The 22,680-nt window shown below is 42.8% G+C and overlaps 1 protein-coding gene and 1 long non-coding RNA gene across 6 annotated transcripts in view; one reads left to right on the forward strand and one right to left on the reverse strand.

Moving 5' to 3' along the window:
* The window catches only part of nlgn1 (neuroligin 1), a 93,577-nt gene extending 76,405 nt beyond the window's left edge, over window positions 1-17,172 (reverse strand). For all 5 annotated transcript variants that reach the window (XM_089001875.1, XM_089001873.1, XM_089001874.1 and 2 more), the window contains exon 1: window positions 16,875-17,172. The gene's annotated coding sequence lies outside the window, so the exon portion shown is untranslated. The remainder of the gene's footprint in view (window positions 1-16,874) is intronic.
* On the forward strand, window positions 5,525-10,320 carry LOC148895370 (uncharacterized). The gene is made up of 3 exons (XR_016115610.1): window positions 5,525-6,058; window positions 8,825-8,952; window positions 9,680-10,320. It is a non-coding gene; the product is annotated as an uncharacterized LOC148895370 (long non-coding RNA).
* Window positions 17,173-22,680: the final 5,508 nt, after the last annotated feature.

A 22,680-nucleotide genomic window follows, 5' to 3' on the forward strand; every position in this document is an offset into this window, starting at 1 on the left:
TTGTCTGCTGGGAATTTGTGTCAACTAGTATCAAATACAGTAAAGTCTCGTTATATCGATATTCAAGGGAGTCCGAAAAAATATCGATATAACCGGGACTATCGATATATCCGACCCTGTTTGCATGTAATTTTCTCAGTGCGTGCATAGAAATAGTATCGATATAACCGGGACTATCGATATATCCGATATCGATATAACGAGACTTTACTGTAGTAGTCTTGGTGCAACACACAACGATTCACCATCACGTTATTTATGTGTTGTCCTTCTAATTTCGCCATCAACACGGATCAACACGAAGTTTTCACACCAAACAAAGTACCCAAAATGCATTGTGTGTCGCTTTCTCGGTCAGGGGCTAGAAAGCAACTAGAAACTAGAAAACAAGACTTCGTGAATATTCAGCGCGAGTCTTAAAACGTAAAATATAGCTATATACGGTGGAATCAGAAAGGAAGTCTTGTTTTTGAGTTGGTGACGAGTCCGTACGTGACGTCACTAAAGGACCACCCCTTGACCGTGAAAAAGACGCATTGTAGCGGTCCTTCCATCACGTCAATGTATTTTGCTGTAGTTGTTTGGTCTGGGGACCTCGTGTTGCACCCAAAAGCCGCCAGAAGGCCAGAATAGGGCGTCCAAGCACCATATAAGGAATTTATCAGCCTGTGGAAGCGGAGGTGGCCACTAGATGTCGCCATTTTGTGCCTCTTTTTTTGGCTGAGAGATTTTCCCCCAATGTTGCCTCAAAATGGCACATATAATTCTTTAATCGATTGCAAACATGTATGCTTTCCTCTTCAGAACTATTTGAATCATATTCATTACTGGATGTCTAACAAGAAAGCATATTCTCCGAATCTGAAGCCATTGTTTGCGTGACGTCACGAACTAGGGGCGGGACTTTCTGAAAATGCCCAATTTGCAGCTCAATTTTTTGCAGATTTTGGACACCAAGTCATTTTTATTGGTGTTTTGCATTTGACCAAAAATATCATACTGCGTGTCTTGGGTATTTTAGATGCTATAAAACGTTTTTGTGGTGTCAGTTAAAAAACAAAAAAGTGACGTCGGTTGTCCTTTAAGCAAATGTTTGAACGAAGATTTCGAAATGAGAATAAATTATTCTGATTTAGAAATCTTCATTTGGTTTGGAAATTTCAGAATTTCAGTTGATTTGGCAATTTGCACAGTCGACACGGCAGCCAATCACAAGCATGCTTCATGCTTCCGTCTTTCCCAAGCATTATAAGGTCGTGCATTTGCATATCATTTACGATAAATAAAGCAAGGGAGCATTTGTGGTAGGTCCATCCTTCATAAAATAATCCTTAATACTTTGCAAAAATGTTTTTTGAGAAGATCATCTGTGTCTCTCTCCTCCACCTTCAAGACATTTACAACATCCGCCTCACCCGCAGAGTCATCAGGATCGCTGGCGATCCCACCCAGCCCTCCCACAGCCTCTTCAGCCTGCTGCCATCGGGTAGGAGACTGCGAAGTCTCCGAGCCAAGACCAGCAGACTCAAGGACAGTTTCTGCCACCAGGCAGTCAGGAGACTCAACTCCCTACCAGCCCTGCCCCCCCTACTCCTACCCACTGCCACACTCACCAAACTCTGAGTACATGCTACATGCTGTACTATCATCCTGTACTCAATTTTTTTCTTTCTCGTTTTTTTTTCCGCAACCCTATGTTTGTTGTTTGTTTTTGCACTACTACATTATGTCACTTTACATACGACACTACCTCACTTTACATACGTCACTACCTCACTTTACATTCAGAAATTACGTGTATTGTCTGTTGTCAATTGTATGTCTCTTTTAGCCACATTTTAAGTGCCTTGCACGCTGGGTCAGAGAGGACATAAATTTAATATTTGCTGTATGTCATGCATATTAGCATATTTGACAATAAAGCTGACTTTGACCTTGACTTTTTTGCGATTAGTCGTCTTATTGTGTTTCAAGTTGTGAAAAGTGGGGCAGGCAACTTTATGGCCGGGCAGGCAACTTTTCAGAGTTGTCTGCCCGGGTGTCCGCTAACTTTTTGTCATGAGTTTCAGACACTGGTAGGAGGAAATTACAAAGATTGACAGGACCAACGAAAGGACGTCTCCTGAATCTGCATCGGCATGTCATGTGAGTATCATGTTAATTTCTTTATATTATTAAATACTGATTGCGATATATTCTATCGTAGAGGTTGGGGGTGGTTTCAATGAAATTTAGACAATGAATGAATGAATGGATGAATGAATGAATGAATGAATGAATGAATGAATGAATGAATGAATGAATGAACAAAGGAGCGAACAAACAAACGAACGAATGGCTGAATTAGGGTGTCTTGATACACTCAACTGACTTGTGTGTGAGCAGCATGTGATCATTTCCTTGTGTGTTCTACATACTTGGCAATAAAGATGATTTTGATCTGATCTGATCTGATTTCCCACGGAGTGATGGTTTGGCTGTGGGTGTGACTTGTTGTTTGTCTCTATGTTGGATCCCCTGCGACTGGCTGGCAACCAGTTCAGAGTATAGTCTGCTTTTTGCCCGAAGTCAGGGAGGCTCTATAAACTCGCCATGATCCTCTCCGAGACATGGGGTGTTGAAAATGAATGAATGAATGAATGTACTTCCTGAGGCTGCTAAAGAAGCATGGCCTGCCACAGGAGGTGCTGCAACACGGCTGTCATCAAATCCATCCTGTGTTCTTCCATCACCGTTTGGTTCGGGGCCGCCACAAAAATGGACAAAATCTGACTTCAACGGACAGTTAGGACGGCGGAAAAAATCATTGGCACCGCCCTACCCACTCTCGAGGACTTGCACACTGCAAGAATCCGAACAAGGGCGCGGAAAATCCTACTGGACCCATCGCACCCTGCCCACCACCTTTTCCAGCTACTCCCCTCAGGCAGGCGCTACCGATCCATGCGCACCAAATCCAGCAGACATTTAAACAGCTTCTTCCCCCAAGCCATTAACTCTTTGAACTCTTCAACAGTAGCCAAAATGGAACTGTATAGTGCCACTTAGCAGTTTTTTTTACGACGATACTAGTGCAGCGTGTTCTACCGGAAACAAATTCCTTGTGTGTCCTACATACTTGGCAATAAAGATGATTCTGATTCTGATTCTGATGAATGAATGAATGTTTCTCACGAGAAAGGCGTCTGAGATCCAACAAAGGCAGTGATAACAGGGTTATGTTTACACTTTTTTTGTTGTTTGTTTTTGCATTACTACATTGTCACTTTACATACGTCACTACCTCACTTTACATACAACACTACCTCATTTTAAATTCAGAAATTACATGTATTGTCTGTTGTCAATTGTATGTGTCTTTTCGCCACATTATAAGTGCCTTGCACGCTTGGTCCGAGAGGACATTAATTTCATCTGTGCTGTATGTCATGCATATTAGCATATTTGACAATAAAGCTGACTTTGACTTTGACCAGGCCTGCTTCTACTGCGGGCAACAGCCAAGGTTAAGTCGGTGGTAGAGTGGCAACACCTACTACCCTGAAGCAGTTGCTGCGCTTTTTGTGGTTTGCAAACTTTTACTGCCGATTCATTCGCAACTATAGCCAAAAAGTGCTTCCATTAACCAGATTGACTTCCACCAAGGTTCCCTTTAAGTGGGATCCTGAGGCAGACATCGCATTCCGCGAGTAAAAAGGGGTCTTCACAAACGGCGCTGTTTCACATCATCCTAACTGTCCTTTGGTTGTAGAAGTGGATGCGTCGGATACAGGACTGGGGACTGTATTGTCTCAGCGTTCCCCAATCGATCAAATATTACACCCTTGCGCCTTTTTCTTCCGTCGCCTCGGCCACACTGGCTTGAACGGACAAAGGAGCCATTCACAGTGTACACCAATCACAAGAACTTGGCTGTCATCCGCTCGGCTTAGAGACTGAACTCCCGTCAGGCTGGGTGGGCACTGATACTCACTCGCTTCAATTTTACACTCACCTATCATCCCGCGTCGAAGAACAGGAAGCCTGATGCGCTTTACCGTATCCATGACCCTGCGGAGAAGGAAGATGCCATTTGCAGCATTCTTCCCGCACAGCATATGCTGGGGTCGCTGAGGTGGGAGATTGAGAAGATGGTCCTGGAGGGACAAGGAGGAACCCTAGTCCCAGAAATCTGTCTGATGGGGAAACTGTTTGTTTCCCCAACTTGGCGCTCAGAGGTGTTGCAATGGGGACACACCTCCAAGGTGGCCTGTCATCCCGGGGTGGCCCGACATTCCATCTCATCTCTCAGCGGTTTTGGTGGCCGGAGCTTCGGAGAGACATTGTGGAGTTCATCAAGGCCGGCCCGACCTGCGCTTGCAGTAAGGTCTTGCACTAGCCTCCGGCGGGATTGTTTCAATCCCTACCGGTCCCCTGCCGACCTTGGTCTCACATCTCCATTGACTGTCACATGGCTTCCTCCCTCCTGAGGAAGGACAGCCACCCTGACCGATTTTTGGCTCACTTCATCCCACTATCCAAGTTGCCGTCTGCCCTCGAGACGGCTAACCTACTTGTCGACCAGGTCGTGCAGCTTCATGGAATCCCGGTGGACATTGTGGCTGACCGGGCCCCCCAATTTATTTCCAGAGTCCGGAAGCGGTTCTGGGGGCCACATCAAGCTTGTCGTCGGGGTACCACCCACAGTCAAACGGACAGACTGAACACATGAACCAGGACCTGGAAGCAGCACTCCATTGTGTGTGTCTCCACCGGCCCTCGTTGTAGGCCGTCCAGTTGACGTGGCTGGAGTACGCACACAACACCCTCGTCTCGTCAGCCACAGGTCGGTCGCATTTCATGGCTGCATATGACTATCAACCGCCACTTTTCCAACCCAGGAAGGCCAGATGGAGGTCCCGTCTGTTCAGCTCCATCTCAGACATGCCTATCACGTGTGGAGGGAGGCCAGGCCAACGTTGTCTCACACAGAAACCAGAAATCAGCACATAGCAGATCGTCGTCGTCACTCGGCACCAACCGATCAGGTTGGGCAGGAGATGTGGCTCTCAACTAGGGACCTGCGTCTAGTTGGTGGTCGGCCAAGTTGGGGCCGCATTTTGCGGGTCCATTTGTGGTGGACTCAACCATCAGCCCAGTCACCGTCAAGCTCCGGATGCCTTCTTCGATGAAGGTTCACCCCGTGTTTCACGTTTCCCTGCTCAAACTGGTGGCAACCAGTCCCTTGGCCCCTCCTTCCACCCCGCGCCCCCGCCACGGATTGTGGATGGTGATGCTGTGTACACTGTCCAAGATCTCTCTTTGGACTCACGGTGCAGGGGGAAAGGGTGTTCAGTACTTGGTCAACTGGGAAGGCTACGGCCCGGAGGATCGGCAACGGGTCCGTCCCTCCTGGATCATGGGTCCGTCCCTTCTGTGTACATTCCACTCCGCTCACCCTTCGAAGCTGGGTAGGCCGCCAGGAGGCGTCCATTGAGGGGAGGGGGGTAATGTTATGTCCAGATTTCGGCAGCAGGTGGCGGGTTTGTGCTTACCAGCTTGTATCACACCTGCTGCCAATCTCATGATTATTCACTGGGGTATTTAAAGAATGTCATTGTGTCATTTATTTCCCGGTGAATTATTACGCCTTGCCACAGCTTGTGCCGCACCCAGGTTTGGTATTTTGTGGTCTTGTTATAGTCATAGTTGTTCTAGTAGCTCTCGGTCCGTTGTTGTTTATTAGTCCAATTCTTATTATTCTTTTTTCTGTGCATTAGTGTATTGGGTATGTCTGATTTCATTTCGTCATCCCTTGTTTGTTTAACTCATTGGCTTGGAGCAAGTGCTTTGTGTTCTCGCGTAGTTTGCATTCCTGGTCCTTATTTGACCAGCGGTTTGAGTTTGATTTTTGCCGATTCGTTTTTACGGCACCAGATTCAAACTTTTTTTTCAGTACACCTGTCTTTGGCTGCTATTTTTGGGATCCAACTACTTGCTTCGCCCCAAACAAAACGTCTCTCTGCTTCGTTTGGGACGTGACATAACTAAAACAGACCCTTCAATCAGAGTTCTCGAGGTTAGTACAGTACTTCAGAAATAACATTGTTCATCATCCATCCATCCATTTTCTGTACCGCTTATTCATTAGGGTCGCGGGGGTTGCTGGAGCCTGTCCCAGCTTTGGGCACGAGGTGGGGGACACCATGAATTGGTTGCCAGCCAATCGCAGGGCACACAAACACGTACAACAGTCACTCTCACATTCACACCTTGGGACAATTTGGAGTGTTCAATCCGCCTGCTATACATGTTTATGGAATGTGGGAGGAACCCGGAGAACCCGGAGAAAACCCACGCAGGAGAACATGCAAACTCCACACAGGGAGGCCGGAGCAGGACGCGAACCGGCGACCTTTGCACTGTGAAGCCGGTGAGCTAACCACTCAACTACCAGGCCGCCTAAAAAGCGCAAAAATAAACATCAATCTCTTCCAGGAGTCTACAGAGGGGACATCAAATGTGGGGTGTCCTTGAGTTTAGTTTGGCAAAGAGGTTTGCGATGGCTACATTGCTAATGCTTTCGGTTAGCTGTGGCTGCACTTGCAACTGAGTGCCTTGATGTGGGAGGCTAAATGTATGCTACATTGGTGGTAAGAAAACACTCTGCAAATTAGGAAAAATACTCTACCTTTTTGTCAAGGCGTTTTGGGAATGTAAATTTTCCTTTCACTGTGCTGAGAGCTCTCACATGCTTACCGCTGCATACTAAACCTGCCCAACCCCAATGGTAGCCTATCAATTTTGGCTAAACAAGCCCAACATAATGACAATCAATCAATGTCTAGTTTAGGATGTGACTGGCAGTTTTATTCCTCACCCTCAACCACTCGAAACAGGAAGCCAACACATCAAAAGGCTATTAGAAAAAGACGACTTAAAGGACAACTGGCGCCTCCACACAAGTTGTGTCCATAATTTGTAAAATCACTTCAAATGACTTCTACTGAGCGTATTTTACAAAGATTCCACGGCATATAGCTATATTTTACATTTTAAGACGCGCGCTGAATATTCAGGAAGTCTTGTTTTCGAGTTGATGACGATGCCTGACGTGACATCACGTCTGGAAGACCCCTGACCGAGAAAGCGACACACAATGCATTTTGGGTACTTTGTTTGGTCTGAAAACTTCAGTTGCTCAGTGTTGATGGCGGAATTAGAAGGAAAACACATAAATAACGTGATGGTGAATCGTTGTGTGTTGCACCAAGACTACTATTTGATACTAGTTGACACAAATTCCCAGCAGACAAATCAGCCCATTTCCAACGGAGCTTGGGACGCTACATTGGAGTCCTGGCGGCTCGAATTGATACGGGAGGACTTCTTTAATCCATTGCTAACATTTATGTTTTCCTCTTCAGAACTATTTGAATCATATTCATAACTGGATGAGTAACAAGAAAGCATCTTCTCCGAATCTGAAGCCATTGTTTTGATTCTAGAGCAGGGGTCGGGAACCTTTTTGACTAAGAGAGCCATTAAAGTAAAACATTTAGAAATGGTTTTAAGTGAGAGCTACACACAAACGCACACGAAAACACGCACGCAAACACGCACGCAAACGCAAACGCGCACGCAAACACGCACGCACGGCCACTTTTCAACAAAATGTCAGAATGTATTATTTAAAATAACTTTGTGATAGTACTCACCACTATTATGAATGGTTTTCCATTCCTCATGATTGGTAAAAATCCAGCCACACGATCGGAATGAACGTCAACTTGCTGGGTCCATAGGCGAAGTTAATGCTAGCTCTGGCCTGCACGGCTTATTAGCTTCCACCCTTGCTTTCTCTTGCAGAAGTATATTGATGCTAACGTTTACATGGGGCTTGTTAAAATGTCACTGACATTCGACTGTTTCATCAATGGTATTGTTTCATTGCAAATTAGAATCAGAACCTTTTCTCTCCACAAAGGCGAATCCTCTGGTGCATTCAAGCTGAAGTGTACTCGTCATTTTTTTTTAACTCATTTAAAGGGCCGTTTACCTGTTTCAACATGACGGCCAGTATTATCCAATCAAAATTGCGCTTTGCGCCAACCTATGTCAGTGTTATCCAATAAAAATTGCGCTTTACGCCAACTGCAGACCCAACAGGAAATGAACAGCGAAAAGGCGAGAATATGTATTTAGTTTTATCGGCGAGCCATATGCAATCATCAAAAGAGCCATATAAGGCTCGCGAGCCATAAGTTCACGACCCCGGTCTAGAGCAAGGCAAGACGTCCTGGCGTGACGTCATTTTGAAGTAGTTTTGGGACACTAATTCTTAGTTCATTTTTATTTGTGTTGCATTTGACTAAAAATATCAGCCTGTGTGTTTTGGGTATTTTAGATGCGATGAAACGTTTTTCTGACGTCAGTTAGGAAACAAAAAATGGTGTCGGTTGTCCTTTTATTGACAGAAACAATAAAGGCATAGACCATTTAAAAAAAATAAACAAAAAAAGGATTAATGTAATAAAAAAATTATGCACAACAAATCTGTTGTTAAACAAAAAAAATCAACCAGCTGACCTTGCATCGCTAGAACTCTACTTAATTTTGAAATCGTAATGAAACCAAATGGCATTATATGTAATTTTCGATAATTAACACATTTTTGTTTGTTTAACCTATAAAAGTATCAGATGTATGGTGTTTTCCATCATTTTTGCGACTGATCGGTCACCATCCCCAATCCTGAAGCAGTGAACAATAGGGGTCTGGCTGATGCGCTAAACATGTCTTTTTGCCGATTTGAAAAAGACACCCCTATTTCCCACATCTGTAGATCGTCAGCTTCCTGACAGGACGAAGACAACAGGGAGAATGGGAAGAACATCATCATCAACACGCACCACAATCACTGGAGTCCCACAGTATGGGACTCCATACTGTGGGACTCTTGGGAGTTGCCAAGTATGTAGAACACACAAGGAATTTGTTTCCGGTAGAACACGCTGCACTAGTATCGTCGTCAAAAAAACTGCCAAGTGGCACTATACAGTTCCATTATTCGGCGCGCCAAAGCAAATCAAATTTGTGAAATTCCAAGATGTATCCTGAAGTCTGAACCAAATGTTCAAATCGTCCAATGTAAACCACAATAACAGTCATTCTTTTTTACTTCAAGTTTGAAAAGTAGTTATTCATTAATTTGTTATGTGTTATGTAATATGTGGAGGGGATTAAACATTTTCATGGCTTCCCCAAATTCATAACGGACCCCGAGAGGAAACCGAGGAAAATGTAGCCGCGGCAAAAAATGAGTTTGACACCCTTGTTAGTGGGGAACTACAGTAAAGTCTCGTTATATCGATATCGGTTATATCGATAGTCCCGCTTATTACGATACTATTTCTATGCACGCACGGAGAAAATTACATGCGCGCAGGGTCGGATATATCGATAGTCCCGGTTATATCGATATTTTTTGGACTCCCTAGAATATCGATATAACGAGACTTTACTGTACTTCAATTTCAGTGAAATGACGTGGGTTTGTTTGGTAGGGGGAGGGGGCAATATGTGGACATGTGGCGTCACCGGTGCGCACCGCAGCTTTAATGTCTTTCAATTCCTTGATCTCCTTGATGTGCGTCTCACCCTGATGCATATCACACGCTTGAAAATGGTATAAAAGCAGCTGTCGTGGGACAGAGAGAATCAGACTCATCTCGGACTCAGACCCGGACAGACACACAGCTCGCAGAGACCTGCTCAGCATCGCACGGAGTTCACAGCACGACTTGCTCGACTCCACGCCACGATCAAGCTCTGCGTGACACCTGCCTGGGAGATCTGACAACGAACCTGATAGAGTGCTTATGCACATTAGTAAACATATTACGTTATTTCATGCTTAGATTAGTAAACATATTATGTTATTTCATGTTTAGCTTAGTACATATTATGTTATTGCATGTTTAGTTTAGTCTACATGGATGTATGAAATGTATTAGTTGAATCGTTGTGAAAGCAGAATGTAACAAGTATCAAGTTTCAGTCTAAATGTTCTCCCAACAAACTTGTCCGTAGCTGATTGGACAACAGGTCGCTGCTGTGTGACTTCCAATACTTGTCCGTAGCTGATTGAACAACAGATCGCTGCTGTGTCTTTTCAAAACTAGGTTGAGCGGGAGGGTTCTTTCTCTTTGTGCTTTTGTTCTTCTTGTGTTCGTGTGTTCTTGGCTCCTCGCTCCAACGAGAGATGTGCTTCTTTTTGTTTCACAAGAATAAAGTAGCTTTTTTGTTCACCATCTATCGTCCTCGCTGATATTTTCATCACAGAACTTCGTTGAACACCGAACCAGATAAGAAACACGAATTAGAACCCAACAGAACCCACTTACAAATAAAGAGAACCATCAAACTCTTTTGACACCTATACTCTGTCAAATAATTTCCCATCATGTTATGTATTTGCCATTTAAAATGTAATATTTAAAATAATAAAATTAATAGATCTCATCGCTTACGGTTGATAACTTGATGATGTCATTATGCTAACTGCTCATTCTGACATTATTATCCTGTTAAAAGAAAATTCATGCCGATTTTATTATTAAGGCCAATTAAAAAATATAGTGGCCACCCTATTATGTTATAGGTTCAGGACTTTTATGACATAGGCCATTATTCCCTTATGACATACTGTACAAAAGGGCACATTTATTACATCATAAACCCACACGCACACACACACACACACACACACACACACACACACACACACACACACACACACACACACACACACACACACACACACACGTGTGTGTCTCTGCGTGTGTGTGTGTGTGTGTTTGTTTTTTGGGGGGTTAGGGGGGGTTACAACTCTGAAAAGTTGCCTGCCCCATTTTTCACAACTTGAAACACAATAAATCGCAAAAAAAAACATTGTTGCAAAGTATCAAGGATTGTTTTAAATTAAGGAAGTACCTACCACAAATGCTCCCTTGCTTAATTTATGGTAAATATCCCTTGCTGAAGATTTTGCCCCAGTGGTCGTTTGTCGTCATGGTGCACAATGCAATGTTTGCGTTGGGTTGTCTGCTCATAACCACATGGACTCCTCTTTCTAAGCGGCTTTCAAAACTCTCAAGTACACTTTTCAATCATGGTATAGTCCGAAGCACGAAACACCAGCCAGGAGGTCTCCTTCTCAGCTTGGCAATATGCATACTCTGCACCGGCAGCTAATCAGAAGCCTGTTTCGTGCTTCGGATTATACCGTGGCCTCCGGGCAGACGTTATTACAAACACTGGTTTAAATCCCAAACTCCAGATCTGGCCACATAAAACGATGTGCATTTTATGTGACCATTAAGTCAAACATGTCAACTTCCACGATGCTTGCTAAAATCTGTACCAAAATTTTAAATTCTCATATAATAATTACTAATAAGAGATATGTTGCAAGAATTTCTTATAACCATAACCCTCTTCATTGCCTTTTTCACAACAGCCCTCCATGGGAAATGGAGGGCTGTTGACCCACAACAAAAAATGACTGACACTCCTGCCCTCAGTCATTCTATGCACAATGATGCACTGTTCTATTTTAATAACAGTTTGTGTTCTGTAATCATCATTTGCAGATGTTTGTGTTTGTGGGAGCATTGTGCAGAAATTGCCTGTACTGCTTATCCAAACTAGGGTTGCAGGATGCTGACCTGGGCCAGGAGGATCGGAAAACTGGCTTCTTCAAATGAAATTTGAAAGCAATAACTTCTTCTTTTCCTTTCGTCTTTTCCCTTCAGGGATCGCCACAGCGAATCAGTGTCCTCAGTCTTTTGAGGTTTGATTCACATGTTTGTTTTGACCAAGCTTTTACGTCGGATTCCCTTCCTCACACAATCCTCTGGATTTAAAAGCAATAACTGACATGCCATAATACAGTTTTTATTCATCCTTAAAGGACAAACGACACCATTTTTTTGTTTCCTAACTGACATCAGAAAAACGTTTCATAGCATCTAAAATACCCAAAAAACACAGGCTGATATTTTTAGTCAAATGTAAAACACCAATAAAATGACTTAAAGTGTCCCAAAACTACTTCAAAATGACCTCAGAAATTGCGAGTTTCAGAAGGTCCCGACCCCTTGTTCGTGACGTCACGCCAAGACGTCTTGCCTTGCTCGAGAATCAAAACAATGCCGTCAGATTCCGAGAAGATGCTTTCTTGTTACTCATCCAGTTATGAATATGATTGAAATAGTTCTGAAGAGGAAAGCATAAATGTTTGCAATTGATGAAAAAAGTTGTTCTGTATCATTTTGAGGCGTCTGGACTCCAATGTAGTGCCCAGAAATTGCACAAGATGGCGCCCAAGCTCCGTTGGAAATGGGCTGATTTGTCTGCTGGGAATTTGTGTCAACTAGCATCAAATAGTAGTCTTGGTGCAACACACAACGATTCACCATCACGTTATTTATGTGTTTTGTCCTCAAATTTCGCCATCAACACGGATCAACACGAAGTTTTCAGACCAAACAAAGTACCCAAAATGCATTGTGTGTCGCTTTTTCGGTCAGGGGCGTTCCTGACATGATGTCACGGCAGGAATAGCCACCAACTAGCAAACAAGACTTTGTGAATATTCAGCGCGAGTCTTAAAAAGTAAAATATAGCTATATGTGGTGGAATCTTTGTAAAATACGCTCAGTCGAAGTCAATTGAAGTGATTTTACAAATTATGGACACAACTTGTCCGGGGGCGTCGGTTATCCTTTAATGGAGATCAAGGAATGAATTAATGTTGCTAATAGCTTCACAAATAATTGGGTGAAATTTAAAAAGAGAGGAAATATGGCGATATTAATGGAGAGAACAGTGGTGAGAAGTGGTGGAGATTAGTGGATGGTGGGGGGGGGGGGGGTGAAGACAGCATTGAGTAGATGTTTTTCTTGAGGGGTGAGCTATATAGATCAGAGCCCCAGGGGCTGCATGAACTGCTATCGCCTAGGCCCCTTGTCTCCAGAAACGGTATCAAGGTAGTGCAATATAAGGAATCAACAAATCAAATCAAAAAAGAAGATGAGGCCATAAAAGAAGAGACTTCGTTATTACCATCCACCCATTCTCTAAACCAGGGGTCGGGAACCTATGGCTCGCGAGCCATATATGGCTCTTTTGATGATTGCATATGGCTCGGCGATAAATATTACATATTGTAATACATATTGTCGTTTTTTTCGTCGTTCATTTCCCGTTGGGGCTGCAGTTGGCGGAAAGCGCAATTTTGATTGGATGACACTGACCTAGAATGGCCGAAAGCGCCATGTTGATTGGATGATAGTGGCCGTCATGTTGAAACAGGTAAACGGCCCTTTAAATGAGCCCAACTTGTGCACTTCGGCCTGAATGCGCCGGAGCATGAGAGGAGAGAAAATGTTCTGATTCTAATTTGCAATGAAACAATACCATCGATGAAAAAGTCGAATGTCAGTGACATTTTAACAAACCCCATGTTAATGTTAGCATCGACATACTTCTGCGAGAAGTAGATTGCAGATAGCAAATGTGGAAGCTTATGAGCCGTGTGCAGGCTAACTAGCAGTAACTTCGCCTCTGGACCGGCAAATTGAATTTCATTCCAATCGTTTTCCTGGATTTTTACCAAACACGAGGAACGGAAAACCATCCATGTTAACGGTGAGTACTATCACAAAGTTATTTTAAATAATACATTCTGATATTTTGTTGAAAAGTGGCCGTGCGTGCGCGTGTGTGTGCGCGCGCGCACGCGAGCATTTGTATGTATGCTCTCGCTGAAAAACATTTCTAAATATTTTACTTTTATGGCTCTCTTAGTCAAAAAGGTTCCCGACCCCTGCTCTAAACCATTTACATTTTGGGCTACAGATCTGATGTTTTATTTATTTATTTGTTTATTGTTCCTGTCTTCAAAATGGGGGGGGATCAGTTCGGGCTTGTAGGTCAAATATAGGAATTTTTCTTTTAGGATCTTTACCACAGTGCTTTATTTAATATGAGGTATTTTCAACCAATTCAACGCTCCTTCTGTAGCAAGTGGTGACAAGTCTTACCCCTTTCAAACATTAAAAGAACATTTACATATTTAATAGAGCAAAATCAAATACAGTAAAGTCTCGTTATATCGATATTCAAGGGAGTCCGAAAAAATATCGATATAACCGGGACTATCGATATATCCGATCCTGCGCCGAACTGCATTAAACAAAAGCCGCCAAAAGAGGGCAGCCAAGCGCCATATAAGAAACGGAGATGGCCATTAGCTCCCTTTATTTTGGGTCAGAGATGTTCCCCCAATGTTGCCTCAAAATGGCACATATAATTCTTTAATGATTGTAAACATGTATGCTTTAATCTTCAGAACTACAGTGTATTTGAAACATATTCATAACTGGATGTGTAACAAGAAAGCATATTATTCGAATCTGAAGCCATTGTTTGGATTCACAAGCAATGCAAGACGTCTTGGCGTGAAGTCATTTTTATTTGCATTTGAATAAAAAGTGACATCGGCTGTCCTTTAATACACAGTATGGAATGTTAATAATTTTCAAAATCATCGCGCTTCAGCAGACAAAACAAGAAACATTGTTGCAAAAAACGATTGCATTCATATACAGTACAGTGGGCATGTACATAACACAAGAGGGAAACTGCAACGCTTCCATCTTACTGTATTATGTATACAATTTAAAAAAGTCATCAATCTTCTTCTGCTTCCCATTTTTACCTTTTAACACAAACACTTCAATCTCGTCTGCTACACACGAGCTAGCGTCTGAAAATGAAAATGGCTCTGCTACACGGGTGCTGGGCACGTAACCAAGTCACCTGACCAAGTCGACCAATGGCGCGACTGATGGCGTGACACGTAACCAAGACACGTGACCAAGTTGACCAATGGCGCGACCGATGGCGTGTCACGTGACAAAGTCACACGGCCAAGTCGACCAATAGCGCGACCGATGGCGGCTCACGTAACAAGACACGTGACCAAGTTGACCAATGGCGCGACGGATATATCGATACAAACAACAAAAATGGCCGGCGGGGGATGAAAAGGAGCACCGTAATAACCGGATTATCATAATAACCGGGTATCGTACTAAACGGTACTAATTATACATAAAAAGACTAGAAATGTGCAAGGGAAATGAAAATAGTATCGTAATAAGCGGTACTATCGATATAACCGATATCGATATAACGAGACTTTACTGTAATTGACAACAGGTCAGACTGGAAAATATATCATCCACAACACGAACCACGAGCACTGGAGCCCCGCAGGGATGCGTCCTCTCTCCATTGCTCTTCTCTCTCTACACGAACGACTACACCTCAACGCACCCAGCTGTCAAATTCATAAAGTTCGCAGACGACACCACGGTCATCGGTCTCATCAAAGACGGCGACGTGTCTGCGTACTGACAACAAGTGGAGCAGCTGGAGCTCTGGTGCAGCCGTCACAACCTGGAGCTGAACACGCTCAAGACAGTTGAGATGATCGTGGACTTCAGGAAACATCCATCACCACAGCTACCCCTCACACTATCCAACTGCCTTGTGTCAACCGTTGAGACCTTCAAGTTCCTGGGAATCACAGTCTCCCAGGACATGAAGTGGGAGGTCAACACCAACTCTGTCTTGAGAAAGGCCCAACAGAGAATGTACTTCCTGAGGCTGCTAAAGAAGCATGGCCTACCACAGAAGGTGCTGCAACATTTCTACATGGCTGTCATCGAATCCATCCTGTGTTCTTCCATCACAGTTTGGTTCGGGGCCGCCACAAAAATGGACAAAATCCGACTTCAACGGACAGTTAGGACGGCGGAAAAAATCATTGGCACCGCCTTACCCACTCTCGAGGACTTGCACACTGCAAGAATCCAAACTAGGGCGCGGAAAATCCTACTGGACCCTCCGCACCCTGCCCACCACCTTTTCCAGCTACTCCCCTCAGGCAGGCGCTACCGATCCATGCGCACCAAATCCAGCAGACATTTAAACAGCTTCTTCCCCCAAGCCATTAACTCTTTGAACTCTTTCAACAGTAGCCAAAATGGAACTGTATAGTGCCACTTAGCAGTTTTTTTTTTTTTTTTTTTTTTTTGACGACGATACTAGTGCAGCGTGTTCTACCGGAAACAAATTCCTTGTGTGTTCTACATACTTGGCAATAAAGATGATTCTGATTCTGATTGACTTCCTCGATCAATCATGGTATAGTTAAAAACAACACATTAATCCAGGTTAGTTAATCATAACATCTGCGCCCCCCCCCCCCCCCCCCCCCCCGCCCAAAAAAACCTTGCATACACAGAAAGTATAACCCCCTTTCACCCAGAGACCCACTAATCACGTTTGGTAAAGATCTGAAATGACAGGCAGACTGGTTGACTGAATGGGTGAATGAACGAATGAATTACATTTGAGTGTTACATTATTAACATATTATGTTTGTGACAGCCATTGCATCCACACACTCTAGAATCCGACAGTGTTGACTGTATGATTCCAAATTCCAATCAATGTAAGATTAGAAATGCCAAATGGATGGTTTGGATCTCCTTTCATTTAAATCATTATATTTGCACTGCTTTTTGCGCAACCCGGGCGGATATGCCGGGATCCGTCAGCTGTCTGGAAGAGATTTACCACAGAAGCCCGACGATTGTTTTCCCACATGATCCGTTTCCACTCAGCCGAAATGACGGCACGCACCAGCATCCTATGACATTCAAACCACTGCATAGGCTGCTTAGACGTACGTCCTGTCATGCCATATTACCGACTTCCATCCTTCCGGACAAGATAATTAAAAAAAAACGTTCATTTACCATGTATGAGTCTCCGATCTGCTGCTTGATCCACAATAGTCCGCCGTGCACTGCGTATCTCTGGAAAATGGAGTCGCTATTGTCGACATAGCCCGTGAGAAATACAAGGATGGAACATTAGAAATAAAATGTCTCGAAACAAAGGCTTCAAATAAATACCAAAAAAACGTATTCCACTTCGCCCAAAAAATAACATATATTGTTAATCGCATCCGTTTCATTGATTCACGTCGATATCAACAATTACATTCAACAAGGAGCACACGGCCAGGACGCATCTGAAGGTTTGACGCACACATCGTCTCCATCAGAAATGGCGGTGATGCTGGAAAAAAGAACGGTATTCCACTCCCACTACCGGCTGCTCCTCACCATACAGCCTGCGCTTGGATGATTTTAAATAATACATGAAGAAAGAATGAGAGAAAGACAGAAAAAGAGAAAGAAAGAACGAAAGACCGAAAGAACAAAAGAAAGGGAAAAAAAGGAAATAAAGAAATATAGAAAGAAGGAAAGAAAGAAATATAGAAAGAAGGAAAGAAAGAAATATAAAAAGAAACACAGAAAGAAGGAACTAAAGAAAGAACTAAAGAAAGAACTAAAGAAAGAAAGAAAGAAAGAAAGAAAGAAAGAAAGAAAGAAAGAAAGAAAGAAAGAAAGAAAGAAATACACAAATAAATAAATAGATACCAATTGGACAATTTGGAGTGTTCAATCTGCCTGCCATGCATGTTTTTGGAATGTTGGAGGAAACTGGAGGACCTGGAGAAAACCCACGCGGGCCCGGGGAGAACATGCAAACTCCACACAGGGAGAGCAGAGCGGGACACAAACTGGCAACCTTTGCACTGTGAAGCCAGCGTGCTAACCACTCAACTACCATGCCGCCTGTCTCTGTGAGCCATTTTATTTCCATTGTTTATTTTTTGATTGACCAACATATATTTTTCACAATGCGAGAATATTCAAATGGAATGCAAATGTGCAAACAAACAAAATAAAGGAAACAAACAACACTGCAAACAAAGCAGAACAAAATCAAACACACTGGCTTTGAACAGCACGCGGAGCATTCTGCTTCTAAATCAAAAGTGCATCTCAACAAATCTTTCTGCATAGTCAACATTTTGTAAACAATTGGCAATATATATTAGGTGATACATAATCACGCAACAAGCAATACATAATTGCACAGGAAATAAGAATTCTTAACCATTATATAAACAAAAAGAAAAAAAGGAGAACAGTAGAAATGAGAAGAAAGAAGAGAGAGAGAAAGAAAGGGGGTATTGCCAGGGGTTTTAACATTTGATTGAGACGTCTGTGTAAGCTCTCAGTCATACAGGAGTGGTCCATTGATGAGAAGGTTTCTACAGCCATCATCTGTACTTCTTGAAGGTGTCGGACGTTTCGCCTCCTATCCAAGAGGGTTCGTCAGTCTGACTGGTTGTATCGGCCCTATTTATATATCCCTAATGTCTAGACATGGCGGCGCCGGACACAACTATGATAGGTCCCTACTCTCAGGTTGGGGGGAGCAGAGGACCATTCCCTGTGGCCCCACTGATTGTTCCTACATTCCTGAGTAACAACTGGCCTATTTGCCCCACTCCCACCGGAATCACCTCATCAGCATTGCGAATGTTGCCTAACCTGTGTTGCTTAAGCAGGCTATTGTATGAACGATCCAAATTGAACCTCACCCCACCAGACCGGTTTAATGAAGGATTTAGTTGTTTTATGAGAATCGCTTCTTTTACCCCCCTTTCAAACCATCTATGTTCTTTCGCGAATATTTTAACCTCATTGTCGTCAAATGAGTGGTTTCTAGCTTTTAGGTGCAAATGTACTGCCGATTGAGGCCCACTAGCTTTATCCCTGCGATGTTGATAGTCTTTTTTTGAGAATTTGTTGAGTCTCGACAATGTACAGTGAGACTTCAACTTACCAACTTAATTGGTTCCCAGACAGAGTGTGTAAGGCGAAAAGTGTGTATCTCAAAAAAAAAAAATCCCATATGAAAGCATTAAAATGGGAATAATCCGTTCCCGGGTTTCCATAAAATATACTTTTCAACTAAATAAGCCTTAAACCTACGCACAACATACCTTATTCTATGTATAATAAATGTGCTATTGTATTGTAATGAAAGAAATACACTGCATTGTATCATAAAGTCACTTTATTTACATTTGTGATTATTTACATTTATGGCTTGATGGAATGATGTTGGAGGTCGAAGGTCAAAGCGAATTGCTGTTTGGAAAGAGAGGCGCATTACATGACGACTGTAATTAAAGAAATAAACTGTGCTGTAAAATAAAGTTTTATTTACCTTTTTGATGGTCGTTGATGGCTTATGGAAGGAGAGTCACCAATGACTGTTGGTAACTTAACCTGTGGTGCTGTTCGGTCGCGTGCTTCCGCCGAAGATCACTCTGCCAGCCGTGGTGGGTATGTATTATGAAAATAGTGCTTATTATAAGGTTTAATTTTCATAAATTTGATGTTTGTAAGACAAAAAGTTTGTAAGTTGAGGTGTTTGTAAGTTGAGGTCTCACTGTACTGCTCTTTACAATTTTCATTCTTACAATGTATTGAATAAACTACATTACTTTGTTTTTCATTTGGTAGCCTATCTTTTGGATGCACTAATTTTTGCCTTAACGTGTTTATCGGTTTGAAATAAGTAGGAATTTTGTGTTGCCAAAGGACTCTGTAATTTTTCAGAAACTCCTGCAATGTAAGGTACTGTTACTCCTCTCCTTTTTGTATCTTGAGAATCTTTGGTTTCATTCCCTATTCTTTCTTTCTGACATTTGTTGAAGGACCACTGAGGGTACCCACAGTTAGTGAGTGCTCTCTTGATATGTTTTGACTCCTTTTCTCTACCTCCAATGCGAGTTGGTATTAGTTTAGCCCTATGCTGGAGGGTTCTGATAACTCCTAGTTTGTGTTGTAAATTTGATTGAGACTGCACAAAATACTGAAATTGACAAAGGAGAGAAGCGGGGGGGGGGGGGGGGGGGGCACCAGATGATGCACACAGCAGTGAATTACGTCACAATAGGGTACTTTGCTCCAGGGTTAAGAATTATGTAAATTCCAGTCTTCTGGTTTTATGTATTTACTGTAATAAAGCATGTAAACTAAACTTACTGCAAGGGCGTGGGGGCAATAGCCATTACCATTCATTCCTTTGTTCATTTTTAACAGGTCGCTTGTCAGTCACCCGGCACATAACAATAATATAACAATACATTTCATTTATAAGCGCCTTTCAAAACTCTCAAGGTCACTTTACAGTCACAGGATAAGTTTTTTTTTCTGTGGCTGAGCAGCTGCAGCCACACGCGCCAGCGTTCACTCAACCTGGAAATAACTTAAATCGATAGAAAGCTAGCTAGCTAGCCAATTGATCACCAACAGATACCTAGCTAGATAGCCAGCCAGATAAAGTGGATAGCTAGCCAGACAGCTAATAGATAACAAATAGATAATAATAATAATAATAATAATACATTTCATTTACAAGCGACACCACGGTACAACTACAAACAAGTATAAAAATATAGCTATTATTTACACATAAACACTTGGACTTTACATCAATGAAATAAAACATGCAATAAAATCGTACAAACCACTTTGCCCGCTTTCCGCTCCGAAATGGAAGTTTTGATCTTTGTCCTTTTTATCTTTTCCTTGCTAAACAGTACAGCGATAAAGCATGTCCATTCTTGCCGTCTTCTCAGTAAAATGAAACTTAAAGGACAACCGATTTTTTTGTTTTTTAACTGACACCAGAATGACACGTAGCATATGCATCACGTTCGATGACGGATCCGGAAACACGTTATGCACAGATTGAAAAAGAACTGATCAGCATCACGTATGCCTGCGAGAGATTTCATCAATTTGTGTCAGGACAAGAAATCAGTGTGGAGACTGATCACAAGCCCTTAATAGCATTGTTTCAAAAGCCACTAAATGACTGTCCACTCTGTATACAGCGAATGATGATCAGACTGCAACGCTACTCACTAAAGGTAACTGCGTTTGCAACACCCCTGGAAAACTGATGTATACAGCTGATACGCTATCCAGAGCTATTGACCCGAAAGAGCACTCGAAGGCTAAACTGGATGAAGAAGTCGAAGCTTACGTACACATGATCACAAGTGCATTGCCAGTTGCAGATGCAAAGATGGAGATTATACGGATGGAAACAAACAAAGATGAGACACTGAAACAATTGAAACAAGTCATCAAAAATGGATGGCCCGAAGTGAAACAAAATTGTTCACCAGATGCAGCAGAATATTGGAACTACAGGATGGAGTTATCTGTAGTGGATGCCATCGTATACAAAGGCAGTAAGATTGTCATTCCAAAGACTTTGAGAAATGAAATGCTCAGAAAGATTCATGAAGGACATCTGGGAATTGAAAAGTGCAAGAAAAGAGCACGACAACTGATGTTCTGGCCAAGAATGAATCAAGACATCACAGATCAAGTGTCGAGATGTACCATTTGCCTCAAATATCAAGCAAATCAACCGGCAGAACCACTACACCCACACCAAGCACCAGAAAGACCATACCAGAAGGTGGGTGCTGACTTGTTTTCGTGTCAAGGTAAAGATTATCTTTTGGTCACAGACTACTACTCCCTTTATCCAGAAGTTTGCAGACTGCAAGCTACAACAGCAGAAGCAGTGATAACATGCATGAAGGCCATATTTGCTCAAAACGGGATTGCAAACCAAGTGTTTTCTGATAACGGTCCACAATTCGCCAATGAGAAGTTCAGAAAATTTGCGAAGGAGTAAGACTTTAAACACATAACCTCAAGTCCACATTTTCCACAATCCAATGGTTTGGTGGAAAGTTCTGTCAAGACTGTGAAACGGCTGATGTACAAGGCATCAGACAGTGGAACGGATTTCTACCAGAGCTTGCTGGTGTATCGCACAACGCCGCTCGAGTGTGGTATGTCCCCGGCTCAGCTACTCATGGGATGCGTGCAGAGATCCAACTTACCCACCACCATAGCAAGTCGATGAACAGAGACTGTAACAGAGACTGTTGTAACACCACTAATTCCAGGACATCCTATCCGAAAGTCCTCAAGGAAAGTGAAACCACCTGAGAGACTGATTGAAGCCATTTAACATGTTTTCTAAGTGATTATGTGGTGAAAAAAATGTGAATATTTCATGTGAATGTTTCATTTATCATTGCAAAATTTGGAAAGACTTTATTCAAGTTTAAATTTGCTAATTACTGACATAATTAAATTAATCACATTTGTGAAAAGAATTCAATTAAGAAAGGGAGATGTAACGATATGAGCAAATCGCATTTGCATGTTTGACTAGTGATGCCTGGCTATAGATAAAAGGAGCATGCGCGCTGCTGCAAGTCAGTCTGATGAGAGCCTACGAGCGCCACACATGTCAATTGCCTTCTCCCTCCAACCAACACAGCCGTCTTAATAAAGAACCTCAACTCTATCCAGAAGTTGTATCATTTACCGAACCCGCTTACAAAAAGCAACACAGGAGGGGCCGTCCATCATAGCTTTTAGTTTCGGTAGCGTCTGTCTGTTGCCGACCTCCTCTAGAGTGTGACGATCTGGTTGCCGACCAACGGGTGGCGCCGTCGGCCTCACCTGCACGGGTGATGGTCATTCTAATCATTGGCAGTTAAAAGGACTCCCAGCACAACCATTCGTTCTTGCGTCATTGTATGTGTTTGATTCACCCTGTCAGATTTTGTTCCTACTGACTTTATGTAATAAAATT

This window comes from Hippocampus bargibanti, linkage group LG07 (genome assembly GCF_051943395.1).
Source record: "Hippocampus bargibanti isolate YZ-2025 linkage group LG07, ASM5194339v1, whole genome shotgun sequence".
Taxonomy (NCBI): domain Eukaryota; kingdom Metazoa; phylum Chordata; class Actinopteri; order Syngnathiformes; family Syngnathidae; genus Hippocampus; species Hippocampus bargibanti.